The 18949-nt window shown below is 43.5% G+C and overlaps 1 protein-coding gene and 1 non-coding gene across 2 annotated transcripts in view; one reads left to right on the plus strand and one right to left on the minus strand.

Annotated features, from left to right (window-relative positions):
• Positions 1 to 18949, minus strand: part of LOC124552229 (peroxidase-like) — a 339571-nt gene that overhangs the window by 151657 nt on the left and 168965 nt on the right. The window lies entirely within an intron of this gene.
• On the plus strand, positions 6583 to 6657 carry Trnap-cgg. Its single transcript has one exon. It is a non-coding gene; the product is annotated as a tRNA-Pro (tRNA).

Genomic DNA, 18949 nt, shown 5'->3' on the forward strand with positions numbered 1-18949 from the left:
ACAGGTCTATGTAGGGGAAGGCGGGGCGAGACGGAGAGGTGGGGTAAGACGGGGAAGGGCTATAAGCTACAGTTGGAGTATTGTCAACTGTGGATATCTACGTCAACATCATCAATACACATGTCCCAATGTGTTGACATTGCTGAACCATAGTTTCCGCGGCGGTTTCTGTGAGCTTTGCAAGGTACGTACAATTGTTATACTGATTTGCAATGTTTTACACCTTTCGAGGTCCTAAAACATGTGTTTCGTGAACGTTTGTCCAGACTATATATATAGCACTGAATAGTAAGTCTTATTAACGATAAACTGCTGTGTCAGTAGTCAATGTTCACTAAATAGTGTTCATGTAGGCGTAACATAACCTGACAGCATGGTAGGGGGCAAGACGGGGTGGGGAAAGATGGGGAGCTTCCCTGTCTTGCGCCTACTATTTGTCCAACCATTACGTTCTTATCGTCTCATGTGTTTACCTTGCTGCGGGTTTTGAACACGTACATTATACATTGAATACAATTGTAAATAGAATGCTATTCGTTATTCCAACGCTTCCTAATTAATTACAAAGTATGCCTTAGGCTATATGGTGAATAAAAATACACAAAACGTCCAAAGTCAGTATTCTTGCTATGCTTTGACGACGGACTACTGGAAATATGGTATTTACTATATAATACAGATTACCAGGAACGATCTGACTCATAGTAGGTTCCACGTGTTTTATTTCAGGTGGTTCGCAAGTATCGGCGACAAACGTCTAGGCAAGATTGGTCATTGGAGTCAATGGAAGGCGCTGTAAATGCTGTTATGGAAGGCCATATGGGTTCTTTCAGGGCTGCTCGACAGTTCAACGTGCCACAGACAACGACTGAACGACATGTGCCACAGAAACGTGCTAATCGTGGCTATACAGTTGTGAAAATGTTAGGACCAATCACTAGTGTGTTTACCATCTAACAGGCGTGGAAAACCCGTTGTTTTAACCGAATTTCCTTATAGGAGTGAACTACCTGAAGAAATTAAACGTGCTGCGGGGAAACGAAAACTCTTCTCGAAGACGTTTAATAAACCTGGGATACCACCAAAAGGACATAATGACAACGAAAAAGTGACGAACGCTGCTGACGTCTTAACCACCCCTTGTCCGCCCCCGGTAGCTGAGTGGTCAGCGCGACAGACTGTCAATCCAAAGGGCCCAGGTTCGATTCCCGGCTAGGTCAGAGATTTTCTCCGCTCAGGGACTGGGTGTTGTGTTGTCCTAATCATCATCATTTCATCCCCATCGACGCGCAAGTCGCCGAAGTGGCGTCAAATCGAAAGACTTGCACCAGGCGAACGGTCTACCCGACGGGAGGCCCTCGTCACAGGACATTTCATTTCATACCACCCCTCCATGCTCAAGGGATAATAAACTGAGGTCGAATGACAACGAAGAAGAGAGTGAAGAATGTTTATAGTGCTATGACTTCTCTGAAGGAGGCTGGATACGGCGTATTAGCTGCGGACGCTGGGCCCACGACACTTGTGCAGGGATACAAAGTGATGATGGCGAGGCTGCCCACACTTGTGTACTGTGTGACAGTAAGAGGCCTAAATAAAACGTAATACCTGATTCTACAATTCGCAGAACCGTGCTTCGAAACCTTATCGTCACATGATTTCGTTATTCCAGTCCTTATTTAAGCTTTACAGATGAATTCATGCTAGTTCCCCATCTTACCCCGAATATGGGGCAAGACGGGGAATTGGTTGGTAGTTTATGTTTCAAATCTAGATATTTCTAACTAAATGTAACAAGTTTGCAGGTTTCTTTGCATGCTATTCTAATTTAATGGTTAAGTAAACAAATGATAATCAAACCTACTTGAATTTGTTTATTTTTGTCCCTTTTGTATGGGTTCAAACTTAGCTTCCACATCTTGCCCCGCCTTCCCCTACTTATAAAATAATACGAGACCTTACTTTTGGGATTACCCTCGTACCGTTCCATGTTCAGAGCTATTAACTCCCGTCGTGCGGGCGTAATCACGTCGGAGAGCTTTACACGTGACTCGCCTGTGTACAATGTCAGCTCCACCGACGCACTGCCCTTTTATATAGATACAATCGCCATCCGTATATGAGACTATCGCTATCCCGTGGCTTCTGTCGCTTCATTGTTTATCGCTACCGTTGGCACACTATGAGATGGACGGCGACTGCTCTTCCGCCGGTTTGGTTTGCCAGCCAGGCTTTCTGTAGGCGGAGCTCAATGCGGGGCGGACAAAAGGCGGACTTCCTGCCGTTCGCCGTCTCGCCCCGATTGCGGCCGTAGCGGTCTGCAGCTGACGCGTGGCGGAAGGACAGTGACCAGCAAGCCAAACACTAGCAGCGGCACAAACCACAGTCAGCCACGTAACGAGTTGGACGACAATATTTTTCGGCAAGCCAGATGGTTCAAATGGCTCTGAGCACTATGGGACTTAAACACCTGAGGTCATCAGTCCCCTGTAACGTAGAACCACTTAATTCCAACTAACCTAATTGCCCGAGCCAGGATTCGAACCTGTGACCGTAGCGGTCGCGGGGTTCCAGACTGAAGCGCCTAGAAACGCTCGGCCACAGCGGCCGGCTCGGCAAGCCAGTTAAGCGTCTACAATTCGCAGTGTTTTAACTGCTCGAATGGAATAAACTTACAGATAATTTTAAAAATGAAACCTGAATGCCTGGAAAGGAGTGGACTGCTGGTTTCCAGAAAAGATTTCCAAGTGCCCAAAATATGCACTGTGGGTCTACAAACAGCGCGCCGTTATTCGTGGCGCAAGGAAAACGACTATTTCTTCGAAAACTGAGTCTAAATTTTTTGAATCACTTTGCCTCCTATTTTTCTTCAAAAACAAAACAGTAATTGTATAATGTGTTGAATTTTTTACTCTCTATATACTCTCTTTCAAATTCTAAAGGTCGCAGGAGTAAAAAACAGGGAGCGAAAGGCTATTTACAGTTTGTACAGAAACCAGATGGCAGTTATAAGAGTCGAGGGGCATGAAAGGGAAGCAGTAGTTGGGAAGGGAGTGAGACAGGGTTGTAGTCGCTCCCCGATGTTATTCAATCTGTATATTGAGCAAGTAGTAAAGGAAACAAAAGAAAAATTCGGAGTAGGTATTAAAATCCACGGAGAAGAAATAAAAATGGTTCAAATGGCTCTGAGCACTATGGGACTTAACATCTATGGTCATCAGTCCCCTAGAACTTAGAACTACTTAAACCTAACTAACCTAAGGACAGCACACAACACCCAGCCATCACGAGGCAGAGAAAATCCCTGACCCCGCCGGGAATCGAACCCGGGAACCCGGGCGTGGGAAGCGAGAACGCTACCGCACGACCACGAGATGCGGGCAAGAAATAAAAACCTTGAGGTTCGCCGATGACATTTTAATTCTGTCAGAGACAGCAAAGGAGCAGTTGAACGGAATGGACAGTGTCTTGGAAGAAGGATATAAGATGAACATCAACAAAAGCAAAACGAGGATAATGGAATGTAGTCGAATTAAGTCGAGTGATGCTGAGGGAATCAGATTAGGAAATGTCCTTAGGTTAGTTAGGTTTAAGTAGTTCTAAGTTCTAGGGGACTGATGAGCATAGATGTTAAGTCCCATAGTGCTCAGAGCCATTTGAACCATTTGAACCAGGAAGTCATTTCTTAAGGTATTTGTATGGAGTGTAGCCATGTATGGAAGTGAAACATGGACGATAAATAGTTTTCGAAATAGCTTTCGAAATGTGGTGCTACAGAAGCATGCTGAAGATTAGATGGGTAGATCACATAACTAATGAGAAGGTATTGAACAGAATTGGGGAGAAGAGGAGTTTGTGGCTCTACTTGAGAAGAAGAAGGGACCGGTTGGTAGGACATGTTCTGAGGCATCAAGGGATCACCAATGTAGTACTGGATGGCAGCGTGGAGGGTAAAAATCGTAGAGGGAGACCAAGGATGAATACACTAAGCAGATTCAGAAGGATGCAGGTTGCAGTAGGTACTGGGAGATGAAGAAGCTTGCACAGGATAGAGTAGCATGGAGAGCTGCATCAAACCAGTCTCAGGACTGAAGACCACAACAACAACAACAACAACAAGGGCTGAATTTCCGCAAACGGTGAAAAATGCATTTTTTATTTTTCATTTCTAATGGGGAAGCCAAATACCAATTTTGAAAGGGAAACAATTTTCATAAAACATTTCATCCCTGTTTCACCCCATAAGGGGTGAATTTACAGAAATACTGAAACATCTGTTTCTGACCGAGAAACCAAATACGAATATTAGTAGTTCTAGGACAAAAATTGCCTTAATAGCGACATATTTTCAAATAACTTTTCATCTCCTATATCACCCCGTTAGGAGTGGAATTTCGAAGCATGCCTCGTTACACGACGCCTACACTAGAGGATCAACAGATCAGCAACTTGTAAGTGTCTGTCTTAAGTGGTTTGGGCTGGGCGATGATAAGTCGGTCGGTGTCTGGCCATTTCACTCACTTAGGGGCTGAATTTCCGAAAACAGTGAAACAAGCATTTTTTTTTTTCATTTCTATCCGAGAAAAATGGTTCAAATGGCTCTAAGCACTATGGGACTTAACATCTGAGGTCATCAGTCCCCTAAAGCTAACTAACCTAAGGACATCACACACATCCATGCCCGAGGCAGGTTTCGAACCTGCGACCCTACGGTAGCGCGGTTCCGGAAAAGCGCCTACAACCGCTCAGCCACAGCAGCCGTCTTTATCCGAGAAGATAATACCAATTTTCAAAGTGAAATATTTTCACCAAACATTTCGTCCCCTATTTTACACACAGAGGTTGAATTTACGAAAATGCTGAAGCAAAAAATGGTTAAAATGGCTCTGAGCACTTAACTTCTGAGGTCATCAGTCCCCTAGAACTTAGAAGTACTTAAACCTAAGGAACCTAAGGTCATCACACACATACATATCTGAGGCAGGATTCGAACCTGCGACCATAGCGGTCACGTGGTTCCAGACTGGTGCGCCTAGAACCGCTCGGCCACACCGGCCGGCAATGCTGAAGCAGATATTTCTTTATTTCTGTCTGAGAAATCAAATACCAATATTCGTAGGTCTAGCTTCAAAACTGTCTTAATAACGACACATACTTTTTAAAAAGGCCTTCATCCCCTATTTCACCCCGTTGGGAGTACAGTTTCGAAAAATCCCCTCTTAAACAACGCCTACACTAAAGGATCAACACCGTCTGCGAATTTCATGTTTCTATCCTTAATGGTTTGGGCTGGGCGATGCTGAGTCAGTGACTCATCCGGACGGGGCATTGACTTTTATGTGTAGATATTTACCTGCTTTCTTTTGTCCAACGAAAATGGTAGTAGGATAGGCTGACTGTACGCTCTGCAATTTTGGAGTAGCTAGATCGGCACTTTTCTTAACAATGCGTGAGCATATTCCACAACGCCCTGGCGTCAGCGGTGTAGGCCTGTAAGCAAGTTCTGGGCAGACAACCGTAAACTCCGTGGACACCTCCGCGGCTGGTGTGAATGGCCACGGGAGGCGTGCTGGTATGATGACTGGTGGAGGGGAAAGCAGACCGGCTGCCGACGCAGCGCTTTCCCCGTCCTCGCAAGGAGACGAACGGCTGCACGATCGACAGCGCGAGACATTGCGAAGGAGGGAGTCGCTGACCACAGCCTTCTCCAAACACCTGCTCAGTCGCTTGCCAGCGTCTCCGTATCGAGACCTGGGCCAACGAGATATACGGGCCCTGTGGCGTACGCCACAGTACGTGACGCTACACTGAGGCAGCAAAAGTAGTGGGATAGCGATATGCACATATACAGGTGGCTGTAGTATCGCGTACGCAAGGTATAAGGATAGTGCAATAGCGAAGCTGTCATTAGGATTCTTGTGAAAAGGTTTCTCATATGATTATGCCCGCACAACAGCAATTAATAGACTTTAAACGCCGGGTGGTAGGTGGAGCTAGACACATGGGACATCCCACTTCGGAAATGGTTAGGGAATGAAGTATTCGGAGACCCACAGCGTCAAGAATGTGCCGAGGATACAAAATTTCAGGCATTACCTCTCAGGACGAACAACGCAGTTGCCGACGGAATTCACTTAACGACCGAGAGCAGCGACCTTCGCGTACAGTTGTCAGTGCTACTAGACAAGCAACACTGCGTGAAATAACCGCAGAAATCAATGTGGGACGTATGACTTACGTATATGTATGATATTATGACTCAAAAAAAGAAATTAATGTTTCTATGCTGGTAATATTAAACTGGATTGAACTAGTGTGTGTAATGTCTCTGTCGGCCCGAGACTCGAACTCGGCACCTTTACCTTTCGCGGGCAAGTGCTCTAACATCTGAGCTACTCCACTGCAGAGTGAAAATTGCATTCTGGAAACATCCCCCAGGCTGTGGCTAAGCCATGTCTCCACATTATCCTTTCTTCCAGGAGTGCTAGTTCTGCAAGCTTCGCAGGAGAGCTTCTGTGAAGTTTGGAAGGTAGGAGACGAGGTACTGGCAGAAGTAAAGCTGTGAGGACGGGGCGTGAGTCGTGCTTGGGTAGCTCAGTTGGTAGAGCACTTGCCCGCGGAAGGCAAAGGTCCCGAGTTCGAGTCTCGGTCCGGCACACAGTTTTAAACTGCCAGGAAGTTTCTAGTATACAGTTGCTGAGTAACAGCCATGTCTGAAACTGCACATAAATTTAGGTCCGTTATAACCCACAAATAACTTTTTATTTGTTCTTTTTTTTCACAATTTTTCTCTATTTCTGAAAACCGACGTTGTCAGACGTTTCTGTCACCTGCTGTCCATTCAATGTGGGGTAACCTCTCTCCCGCCGTAATTCCCGAAATAAAGTTTTTGTAACCCGTCTTTATACGAATCCTACTGCAGTCTGGAACCGCGCGACCGCTACGGTCGCAGATTCGATCCTGCCTCGCGCATGGATGTGTGGGATGTCCTTAGGTTAGTTAGGTTTAATTAGTTCTAAGTTCTAGGGGACTGCTGACCTCAGAAGTTAAGTCGCATAGTGCTCAGAGCCATTTGAACCGTTTTGAACGAATCCCACCACAGGAACATTGCGTGCTGCGTGTTCCATGTTTCGTTCTGCGACGTCCTTGGCTTTCTTACATCAGAGAGCCTCAACCGAAGCGCACACGAGACCTGCCCACGTGTCTGGCACTCTTCAAAGCGTCAGCCTGGAGCGAGGTCGTCTTACTGCGTACGACTCCTCAGCTTTCCACTGACTCCAGCGCATCTTACTAGTCCTTTCAATGGGAGTTATGCGTAAGGAAAATGCTAACTCACATCTTTTGCAATTTCGCTTATTATTGGCCTGATTTACGCTGTATTTTTTATCCAGCTAAACATGTCGATGAAGTCAGAATTACAAGATCGGGAAGTTACCTTAGATAGTTAAACAGCAACATGCCGTATTGCCTGCATTTTGCGAGATTATGGTATGTTGCTCATATTTCGTTCAGCTTTTTGCACTGTTTATATCCTACTTTATTGTACACAATTTTATTAGGCTACTTTTCCTCTATTTGTCCGGAGCGTCTCCAAACACATGTCCGCTGGTGATCGAAGCTCAGTTCGAAGTGAGACTCATCACTGAGAACAGTTTTACTCCAGGCAGTGAGATTCCAGGCTGAAGAAGAGTCTGAAGACGCCCAGGATAGCGGTGGGATACGAATCTTTCTGGATTTTGACGATCTAACACGCCAATTGGACAAAATTAGACACGATATTTCTCACGAGGACATTCAACAACTCTATCAATCAATGCCAACCCGAATAAGTGCTTATCTAAGAAGCTAGATTAAGGAAAGGCAAACCTACGTTCCTAGCATTTCTAGACTTAGAAAAAGCTTTTGACAATGCTGACTGGAATACTCTCTTTCAAATTCTGAAGGTGGCAGGGGGAAAATATAGGGAGCGAAAGGCTATTTACAACTTGTACAGAAGCAAGATGGCAGTTATAAGAGTCGAAGGGCATGAAAGGGAAGCAGTGGTTGGGAAAGGAGTGAGACAGGGTTGTATCCTCTCCCCGATGTTATTCAATCTGTATATTGAGCAAGCAATAAAGGAAACAAAAGAAAAGTTCGGAGTAGGTATTAAAATCCATGGAGAAGAAATAAAAACTTTGAGGTTCAAAAAAATGGCTCTGAGCACTATGGGGCTTAACATCTTAGGTCATCAGTCCCCTTTGAGGTTCGCCGATGACATTGTAATTCTATCAGAGACAGCAAAGGACTTGGAAGAGCAGCTGAACGGAATGGACAGTGTCTTGAAAGGAGGGTATGAGATGAACATCAACAAAAGCAAAACGAGGATAATGGAATGTAGTCGAATTAAGTCGGGTGATGCTGAGGGAATTAGATTAGGAAATGAGACACTTAAAGTAGTAAAGGAGTTTTGCTATTTGGGGAGCAAAATAACTGATTATGGTCAAAGTAGAGAGGCTATAAAATGTAGATTGGCTATGGCAAGGAAAGCGTTTCTGAAGAAGAGAAATTTGTTAACATAGAGTATAGATTTAAGTGTCAGGAAGTCGTTTCTGGAAGTATTTGTATGGAGTGTAGCCATGTATGGAAGTGAAACATGGACGATAAATAGTTTGGACAAGAAGAGAATAGAAGCTTTCGAGATGTGGTGCTACAGAAGAATGTTGAAGATTAGATGGGAAGATTACATAACTAATGAGGAGGTATTGAATAGAATTGGGGAGAAGAGGAGTTTGTGGGACAACTTGACTAGAAGAAGGGATCGGTTGGTAGGGCATATTACCAGGCATCAAGGGATCACCAATGTAGTATAGGAGGACAGCGTGGAGGGTAAAATCGTAGAGGGAGACCAAGAGATGAATACACTAAGCAGATTCAAAAGGATATAAGTTGCAGTAGGTACTGGGAGATGAAGAAGCTTGCAGAGGATAGAGTAGCATGGAGAGCTGCATCAAACCAGTCTCAGGACTGAAGACTACAACAATAACAACAATCTCTCAGCAGGACGTACAGCAACTCTATCAATCAATGCCAACCCAAATAAGTGTTACGTAAGTGCCAGACGCCAATTGGACAAAATGTGAGACGATATTTCTCAGGAGGACATTCAACAACTCTATCAATCAATGCAAACCAGAATAAGTGCTTACCTAAGTGCTGCCTACTTCATCACTTTTTATGTAGCTCATTCTCTTGAATAAATCAACCCATTTCTCTGAAAGTATAATCATTTGTTTGTCTGTACATGTCCCATTCAGACAATTCCTTTGTGAAGTGTACTATTTTTTGTATCAGAGTCTCTAACAAAAAAATTGCGGTCTGGGATTAGAAGTGTGTTTTTACATTAAGAACTTTTATTTATAAAACAATTACATTAAGGTGCTGTGTCTTTCTTGGCAATGTCAGGCTTCGTAACTAGAATTCGTTCCAAAAAACCAGCATTCCCGTTATTTTTTGAACACATCACGTATATCGAACGGAATTACATCTGCAAAGAAAACGACACACATTTAATGACGATATGATAGCACATTCTGGCCCAGTTAGTTTGCTAATCTCTTGGTCACAAGACTAAGACAAGGAGCTCGTGGGCTGAATAAGGAAGGAAAGAGCACCATTGGAAGGAAGGGTTGGCGGGGGGGGGGGGGGGGGGGGAGGGTGGAGGGAGTGGGGAGGTAGAGAGGAAGAGGATGGAGAGAGAAAGAGAGAGAGAGAGAGACGCACAGCCGGTACTTTTCCACTCGCCCTTATCTGTCGGTGGCGCGATTCCCAACCGTTATCTGGAGCAGCTCACGAGATAAAAGTTTGGAGAGGTGTGGAGCGGGAACAGGGGGGAATGGGGCGGGGGGGGGGGGGGAAGGTGACAGTTGTGAGAGGCAGAATTATCTGGAACGTGGATAGCGAGCAGGGCCTTGTGCGATGCTCTGGCTGGTTTGCAGAATCCGGTTACTGCCTGTTGTCGATGTACTCTCCACCTGCTTACAACTCTGTTGACAGTATTTGTCAATAACCTCTGCAGACATACAGAGATAAGTGGTTCGTCACATTTTATTTGGGAGCTGTATGGTGACTGGGAATCGATTACCGACCGTTGCTCTGATACAGAGGCCAGCTTGAAAGTCGTTAGGCGGTTTTCCGCGGTCTTTTAGCAAATGACCGGCTGGTCAATAACCATCGCCTACGAAGTACGTCACACGAGCTGCTAAAATACGATAACACACTGAATAAAGCTTACTCGATTCACATACACGTGCCGTATACGATATCCCTCCCCCCCCCCCCCCCCCCCCCCCCCCCAAAGTTGAAATAAAATTAATTTTCCAAATCATGAACACGGCGACTGTGTACGACGTAATAAACGCTAAGACAGAGAGCTGCGTAGTGCCGGCCGTTGTGGCCGAGCGGTTCTAGGCGCTTCAGTCTGGAACCGCGCTGCTGCTACGGTCGCAGGTTCGAATCCTGCCTCGGGCGTAGATATGTGTGATGTCCTTAGGTTAGTTAGGTTTAAGTAGTTCTATGGGACTGATGACCTCACATGTTAAGTCCCATAGTACTCAGAGAGAGAGAGAGAGAGAAGGTGCGTAGTGGTTCGAATCAGCCGAGCAACAGCGTCATCTGAAGATGCCTCTACAAGGTCTAAATTTTACGGCAATAGAAGACCTCCTAAAAAACTCAGTGATACAAACAAACCCAAAAACAAGGACAGCAAAAAGATCGTTCGATGCTGAATGCTACAGCAAAAGGGTCCGCCCCAGTAGCTGAGTGGTCAGCGTGACGGATTGCCGTCCTCTGGGCCCGGGTTCGATTCCCGGCTGGGTCGGAGATTTTCTCCGCTCAGGGACTGGGTGTTGTGTTGTGTTCATCATCATTTCATCCCCATCCGGCGTGCAGGTCGCCCAATGTGGCGCCGACTGTAATAAGACCTGCGATATGGCGGCCGGACCTGCCCCGCGAGGGGCCTCCCGGCCAATGACGCCAAACGCTCATTTCCATTTCCATACAGCAAAAGGAACACTGTTCTAAGAACGCTCCACAGATTAAGAAACCAGCACGACGAGGAAACATACAAAATGTACGCAGAAGAGAGGAGAATCTACAAAAAGCTAATAGAAGAGAAGAAAAAAGAATACATAGAAAGAGAGGCAAAAAGAGAAGCGGATGAAGCAGAGAAAGATCCACACACAGCAGCAAGACCAAGAAAACTGCCTCATACACCAAATATAGACAGAAGAAATGGGAAGATCACTTCAGTGAGATACTGAACAAACGAAGAATCAAAACACACCCAAAGAAAGAGAAACAACATCAAACTAAGGGAAAAGACAATATATGGGAAGCTCTAAATGAAGAAGATGTAAAAGAAGTAATAAAAGCACTGAAGAACAAGAAAGGAGCAGGACCCGATAATATATATAATGAACATATAAAATATGCGAAAGAGGCCCTCCAAACGTATGGATCAAACTATTTAACAAATGCCTGAAACTTGGAAGAATTCCGACATAATGGAGACACTCGACAATAACAGTTCTCTACAAAGGTAGAGGAGGCCCAACGGACCCAAACAAGTACAGAGGCATAGCCCTGGGAAATACTCAGTTCAAGATGTTTTCAAAGATAATGACACAAAAAATCAAAGCCTCTGTGGAAAGTCATCTCCCAGACCGACAAATGGGTTTCAGATCTGGAAGATCAACACTCATGGCAGTCAGGCTTCTTCTTAACAACATCGACGACGCGCTACAAAAGAAACAAATGTTCTACACAGTGTTGATGGACTCTACCAAAGCCTTTGACCTATTGGAAAGAGAGCTCATAGTCGGAAAACTGGAAAACACAATGGGCGAAGATAGCGTATGAGCAAGAATAATCAAGTCAATCCTCGAATACAACTTAATCACAATATCCGACAACCTCTCTTTTTCGAACCTCATTCTGCAATCGAACGGAGTCTTACAGGGTAACCCAATGAGCCCTTTGTTGTACATTCTTGCCACTGAAGAAGTACTTCAAATTGTAGAAAATGAAGATGTATATGTATATGCATACGTTGACGACATAGCCGCAGGTTCAACAGATATGCAGAAGCTGCAGAAAACCATTGAGAAAATAGGCAAATGGTGCAGTGAACACAAACTACACATAAACATAACAAAGACAGAAATGGTAATTTTCACAAAAGGAGGCAAAACACCCAAGAATGTGGAAATCAGCATCAGAGGACAAAAAATAAAAATCTCATCAGACTTTAAATACCTAGGGGTGACATTGCAACCAACAGCCAAATGCTTCTCAAAACATAGAACAGAACGTGCAGCCCAAGCAATAATAGCAACACAGGACATCAAAAACATCCGCCTACTCAATCTAGAAACAACCATGAAATTATTCAACGCAAAAATCTTGCCAATCCTGGCCTATGGGATGGAGGTTATATGGGACCACCTGACAGAAAAAAATATAGAAACACTACAAAACGTAAAATCGACTTATCTAAAAAGAGCACTAGGTCTCTCAAAGGCAACAAGATCTAGAGTAGTGTACGTTCTAGCGAGAGAGACATTCCTAATTGAAGACATCAAACTTGGATGTATGATGCCACAAACAAGGGCATCCAGAAAGGAACTGAAGAACATGGAGGACAAACGAGAAAAAAGTATGGCCGGAGTTCTATGGTACCGAAGCAATGACGAACTGCCCATGGACAGCGCCAAACTTCGAACTGCGACACGTCGTAACTATTCTATTCACGGCTTTCATCATCTAATTTGCAAAAACAAAACTTATCACGACCCAACCACCACATGTGTATGTGAATTGTGTGACGAAGCCTGTAAACGATATCACATAGAACTGTGCAGCAAAAGAGTGAAATCGATAAATGTATATGCAAAAATGTAAAATGTAAATGTAAATGTAAAATGTTAAGCAAAGTAACTGTATATGGCTATTTGGCTGCAATTTTAATAAATAAAAAAATTACGGCAATATTTGCCACCAATGGAGTTGCCGTCAACAATGCTGCAATGTGGCCGTAATACATGGCAATTTCACGGTATGGTCGAGCACTGCTGCTGATGCTGCTGGCAGTTGCCCAGGTATTGCCGAATGGTTGCAGATATTGTCCACCGAGGATGGAGACTGTTTCCTGTTTCAGGGCTGTATCTTCCTCTGTCCTTGTCTGTTAACACTTCCCTCTCGCTCGCACCTTTGTTTCAAACTCCTCTCACATGTAACCAGCTGTTTTGTTAGTAGTTTGTTCTCGTTAGTTTGTTGTGTACAGCGGCTGAGAAGTAGAAGAGAGAACTGAATTAATTTCATATATGCGATTCAACTATGACCAAAGATACGGGACGTCGAAATTCCGACCATAATAGAGTAAGTTTGGGAATGAATTTTTTTTTGAAAATGTTGCTATTACAGCAATTTTGAAACTAGACCCACGAAAATGGGTATTTCTCGATCATAAATAAAGAAATACGTGTTTCAGCATTTTCGGAAACGTAGCTCCATGGGGATGAAATAGTGGGTGAAAGTTTTTTTAAATATATCATTATTAAAAAACTGCTAGAATATTTTTGAAGCTATGTCTATGAATATTGGTACGTGACTTCTCGGATAAAAAAAAAATGTGTTTCATTGTTTTTGGAAACCGAACCCCTAAGGAGGTGAAACGTTTTATGAAAATATTTCATTGCGAAAGCATTTTTAACCTTGAATCTATGAAAATTTTAATAATTACGTGTTTCACTGTTTTTGGAAATTCAACACCTATGGGCATGAAACGGGGATGAAAGTTTCCGTGGAAATATTTCAGGTGCAAGCATTTTTGAAGCTAAATCTTTGGAAACTGGTGTTTGGCTTCTCGGTTAGTGATTAAAAAACAAATGTGTTCCAGACTTTTTAGAAATGCAATCCATAAGGGAGTGAAACAGGGTCGCCTGTAAATAAATGAATAAATAAAGTTATGCCCTAAATGGTTTTCCGGCTAAACTAACTCAAATACTGCAAGTTTAATGACAACCACCCTGTACATCGTAGCAGTTAGCAGCAAGAGCACATCTTTTGCATGATGCTGCACATGATTGTACAGCCAGACGCGTTTCGCCGTTTTAACAAGCTGTCCTCGGTGGCCGGTCGTTGTGGCCGAGTGGTTCTAGGCGCTTCAGTCTGGAACCGCGTGACCGCTACGGTCGCAGGTTCGAATCCTGCCTCGGGCATGGATGTGTGTGATGTCCTTAGGTTAGTTAGGTTTAAATAGTTCTAAGTTCCAGGGGACTGATGACCACAGATGTTAAGTCCCTTAGTGGTCAGAGCCATTTGATTTTTTGTCCTCAGTGAGTGTCCTGGAATAATTCATCGTTTTCAGATATTCCCTTACTTTTGAATGACCGTGTAAAGAAGGAGCATGGTCAAGAAATTCAGGTCAGTGAAAGGTTTCATCCTGTAGGACTTTATGCCCATAATTGATAACAAAGGAACCGGTGCACGCATAGAAAATAAGAATTAAGGAATTTTGAAGATCTCTAAAACAGGTCTCATTAAAGAAACTTCTGTTACAAAACAAGTCATAATTTCTCTTCTACGATATAAATATTAAGAAATTTACCACAACGGCAGAATTAATCGTCGAATCGCCTTATGAATTAATAAATAAAAATTGGGATTACGCGTATAAAAATTACGATTATGCGTATATTAATTCTCCTTTTAAACCGTGTAGTAAGTTACTTTGTTTGGAAGATTTATTGGTAGCCAAATATCTGAATTAGAACAAAAATGGCTCTGAGCACTATGGGACTCAACTGCTGAGGTCATTAGTCCCCTAGAACTTAGAACTAGTTAAACCTAACTAACCTAAGGACATCACAAACATCCATGCCCGAGGCAGGATTCGAACCTGCGACCGTAGCGGTCTTGCGGTTCTAGACTGCAGCGCCTTTAACCGCACGGCCACTTCGGCCGGCTGAATTAGAACAGACATTTACAAATTCCCGTCGGTATGTTTACTAACCGAGGTAGGACGTGATTAATGCACAGAATGTGAACTGGAGGAGATTTCAGACACACGATTTCCTAACCAGATTTAAGTTCTCCGAACGCTCCACACGAGCAAAATCACTTTCCGAAGTGGTTCTTCAACAAAGCTTTCAAAATGTCTGTCCAACTGGGCGAATACTGCGTCCGTAACAACCATTTCGTGGACGGGTCCTAAACTACATCATTCTTTCTATCTTCCCTCCCTTTCCAAAACAATGGAAAAGGATGTTTGAAGATTTTTAAGTGCCCATGGCGCAAGAATTCAGTGTCGAGGCATTTTTTGAATGCCGAAATCAGCTGCTGAGTTGCGATGTTTGGCTATCCGTTGTCTGCAGACACAAAGTAGAGCGGACGTGACTGCCGGAGATAACAGAGAAAGTGGAATGTCTGAAGTGCGTTTTCAGTTTGAACTTAGCAGCGGCCAGCGTCAGACAAACAGATGTTCCGTGAAGGATTATACAGTGTTGAGAATTGATGTCTATAAACTTCTCTCTGAATTGTTTTCCATTCTACAACCGCAGCTTCGTGACGGCAGTTAATATCCTCGTACCAGAAGTTATGCGATCGCGAAGTTCTGACCAGTCACTTCACGTATGGCTTTACACGTACTTTACTAATAGCACATGTTATGTAGCGAGTTACGTTACATGCTAGTGAGATAGACGTCCTGGGTTCGAAAACCGCTAAAAAACTCAGATGTTTTTGCATCTTGAAAATATCTTTGTCTTCATCTCAGATTTCTGGAAACCCAGAATCTACGCTGTAGGAATCAACACGGATTCCGGAAACAGCGATCGTGTGAGACCCAACTCGCTTTATTTGTTCATGAGACCCAGAAAATATTAGATACAGGCTCCTAGGTAGAAGTCATTTTCCTTGACTTCCGGAAGGCGTTCGATAGAGTTCCGCACTATCGCCTGATAAAGTAAGAGCCTACGGAATATCAGACCAGCTGTGTGGCTGGATTGAAGAGCTTTCAGCAAACAGAACACAGCATGTTGTTCTCAATGGAGAGACGTCTACAGACGTTAAAGTAACCTCTGGCGGGCCACAGGGGAGTGTTATGGGACCATTGCTTTTCACAATATATATAAATGACCAAGTAGATAGTGTCGGAAGTTCCATGCGGCTTTTCGCGGATGATGCTGTAGTATACAGAGAAGTTGCAGCATTAGAAAATTGCAGCGAAATGCAGGAAGATCTGCAGCGGATAGCCACTTGGTGCAGGGAGTGGCGACTGACCCTTAACATAGACAAATGTAATCTATTGCGAATACATAGAAAGAAGGATCCTTTATTGTATGATTATATGATAGTGGAATATCTGTAAAATATCTGGGAGTATGCGTACGGAACGATTTGAAGTGGAATGATCATATAAAATTAATTGTTGGTAAGGCGGGTGCCAGGTTGAGATTCTTTGGGAGAGTCCTTAGAAAATGTAGTCCATCAACAAAGGAGAACTCTTTCGACCTATACTTGAGTATTGCTCATCAGTGTGGGATCCGTACCAGGTCGTGTTGACAGAGGAGATAGAGAAGATCCAAAGAAGAGCGGCGCGTTTCGTCACAGGGTTATTTGGTAAGCGTGATAGCGTTACGGAGATGTTTAGCAAACTCAAGTGGCAGACTCTGCAAGAGAGGCGCTCTGCATCGCAGTGTAGCTTGCTGTGCAGGTTTCGAGAGGGTGCGTTTCTGGATGAGGTATCGAATTGGTTCCCCCTACCTATACCTCCCGAGGAGATCACGAATGTAAAATTAGAGAGATTCGAGCCCGCACGGAGGCTTTCCGGCAGTCGTTCTTCCCGCGAAGCATACGCGACTGGAACAGGAAAGGGAGGTAATGACAGTGGCACATAAAGTGCCCTCCGCCACACACCGTTGGGTGGCTTGCGGAGTATAAATGTAGATGTAGATGTAGATGAGAGTAGCTGCTTCATAAAAAATGTAAAAATAAAAAAATAAAGAAAGCGAAGGAGAATAGAGAGAGTGACACTGCAGAAAATACTTGTACGAGCTGCCATCATCTTGCTGTTGTTGTTATAACAGTAACCATAGCAAATGAGTCGACTTTGTGGGTTTTCGTATTTAATCTATAGTGGGACACCTCCCAAGCTTCTAGTGCTGTGTGATGTATCGACGGATAAATCGGGCGGATCCCAAGTAAATTGGCCTTTAAAGTTGAAAGATGTATATTTTATTCATGCCAATGGTTTTCAAGTGCCTACTAACAATAAGATCTTCTGGCACCGTTACCATTGTCGCTGAATTACTAGGGCCACTTTCTCTGTTTTAGGCCAGAGTCACTACAATTAGATTTTCAAGTCATCGTGGCGAGTTTTACTACCAACACCAGCGAGGGTAGTGTCAATGGTTCATACTTTCTTCTTCTCCAGAACTGAGATGTCTGGTGTATTGGGCTGCAGCAGCTGATCTGTCTGAAGTCGGGCGTTCGCCAGCAATTTGGTATTATTGGATATAACGGCCTGCTCTTATGCAACACACTTCATTTTTTGTATAAACCCAAACATGTTTCAGCGGATATGCGCTGTCGCTGGTGGGTGTTTTTTATTCGGTTCTGAAAAAATAAACAAGCTACAAGTGATAATTATTCTAAAGATAGTTAGCCCTATTAGCAGCTTTTGTGTTCTCATTATCTTAATTTTTCTGCATTATTGAGTTACGTAGGACCTACTGTAAATTACTGCATATTGGTATCTCGTCATCTGCAATTAAATGATGTTTTCTGCGAGCTTGGTGATTTTACATATCAGTTTAGCCATAAAGGTAATTTTGTTATGCGAAAATATTCCGTGGCTGTATTTTACGACTTCTTACAGTTAGCTTTCGAAGATCTTTTTTCATCTGCATTCTCGTCAGTTTTTCAGGCGCACCCACAAACATTAGTTATCTTACAGAACTTCACTCGAAAATAACATTTTTTCACTGCACAAAACACACTGTTAATTTTGTTGCTGTCTCTGTAGTCCCTGCAGTTCACTTGTTATCATATCGCCGGCGTGGCGCCGAATTTGAACTGTGTTTACTTTCTCCGTCGCTGTGTGTGTGTGTGTGTGTGTGTGTGTGTGTGTGTGTGGTCATTCCTGTAGAGTTTCTTTAATGTATTAAACAGTGTGGCCTTGCATGGTGTATTGCAGTCGTTTATCATTTGTTTTCGTTCTACTAATGCCTTCTGCACGTAGAACTTTTCTTCTGTTGTAAGTACATAGTGTAGGCTGCATTTCGATTTTATTATTTTTGAATCTATCCATATTTTAGTTGGGTCATAACTGTGCGATGTTAAGGCCGTGTTCTCATTCAAAACGGGCGAAAATTCGATTTTTTTATTGTATTTTATGAACGTATGTGTGTCTAGAATGTTGGGGCGATAGGGTTTTCTTTATTTTTTTTATTTTATTATTATTGTTTTTTTTTAATCCTGCGTAACAAAATCACACGGTCGGCGTGGGATGCTCTCTTCGGGAGATGGCCGGCTCAGGTGGAAAACTTGTGCCGTGGCGCACAGTTCACCCAAAATGATTTATACATATTCGTCGAAAAAGCTGACGGACAACGTGTGCAGGCTGCCAAACAGAGCAAATCCGGCTCAGCCAGATCGGCTGTTCTCGCCAACAAGAACGAGGGAATCGCTCTTCCTAAGCAATTCGAGTTAGAGGAAGGGTTGATCTAAGTTCTGGAATTGCAGATAAGCGTAAGTAACAAAAACACTTTTTTGGTGAAATTTTGATGAAAACTGACCAAAACTTGAATTTTGGTTCGCCCTATTGGATTAGCCACTTCGAATTTTAAAAATCTAACGACAGATTCGTGTTCAACGATATCAAAAATATGTAACACCACGTACTTTTCATGCA

This window comes from Schistocerca americana, chromosome 10, assembly GCF_021461395.2.
Source record: "Schistocerca americana isolate TAMUIC-IGC-003095 chromosome 10, iqSchAmer2.1, whole genome shotgun sequence".
NCBI classification, from domain to species: domain Eukaryota; kingdom Metazoa; phylum Arthropoda; class Insecta; order Orthoptera; family Acrididae; genus Schistocerca; species Schistocerca americana.